Source organism: Petaurus breviceps, unplaced genomic scaffold (assembly GCF_028583685.1).
Source record: "Petaurus breviceps papuanus isolate PSGF00001 unplaced genomic scaffold, PetGlider_PUasm1.0 176, whole genome shotgun sequence".
Lineage (NCBI taxonomy): Eukaryota > Metazoa > Chordata > Mammalia > Diprotodontia > Petauridae > Petaurus > Petaurus breviceps.
This window is the reverse complement of record NW_027185771.1, coordinates 17,652,397-17,653,185: the sequence shown is the minus strand read 5'-3', so window position 1 is coordinate 17,653,185 and position 789 is coordinate 17,652,397. Positions and strand designations below refer to the sequence as shown.

General features: G+C 39.2%; 1 protein-coding gene across 1 annotated transcript in view; it reads left to right on the top strand.

Moving 5' to 3' along the window:
- The window catches only part of LOC138159445 (cocaine esterase-like), a 39,326-nt gene that overhangs the window by 11,644 nt on the left and 26,893 nt on the right, over nucleotides 1-789 (top strand). The window lies entirely within an intron of this gene.

The following is a 789-nucleotide window of genomic DNA, read 5'->3' as shown; positions in this document are numbered from 1 at the left end:
GATAGATAGATAGATAGATAGATAGATAGATAGATAGATAGATAGATGGACGGACAGATGGCTACTAAGTGCTAAGATTATAAAACAAGAAAACAAGTCAAGCTAATCCTGGCTTGTTATACTTCGTAGTAATAAATCTCATGATTACATTAGCTTTTCAAGTACCAGTTTTCTATAATGTCTTACTTTAAAGCTACCTATTTGACCCCTTTTACTGTGCTCCCCAGAATGCCTGCTCCAGTAACAAAGCTATTTTTATTTTAATCCTTTCTTTTCTTACTCCTTCCACTTATTTGTACTCACCAAACCCTGACTTTTTTCTGATGACATAGTTTTCCTGGTGACCATTTCCAATATACTTGCTTTTTTTTTTTTTTACCTATGTCTTCCTCACAGGGAAGCCAAAATACTCCTTGTTTCCCACTACCATTTCCAGACTCTCCCTCTACCACCATCACTCAGCAACTCCTCTTCCTTTGAGGTTCATTCAATCCATATTCATCATGCTATTGAGATTCTAGTAGCAGGGGTGGCCAGGTGGCTCAGTGAGTAAGAGCACCGGCCCCAGTGTCGGGATGACCTGGGGATCAAATCTGGGCTCAGATACTTAGCACCACACCCAGAAATAACTGGCCGTGTAACCTTGAGAAAGTTACTTATAACCCTGATTGCTTAAAAAAAAAGATTCTAGTAGCTATTACTTACCATCCTCGAGGACACTCGTTCCTTTCTCAATGAACTCAGTAATTTCCTTATAGTCTTTCTCTCACAACTCCCATGTTCATATTG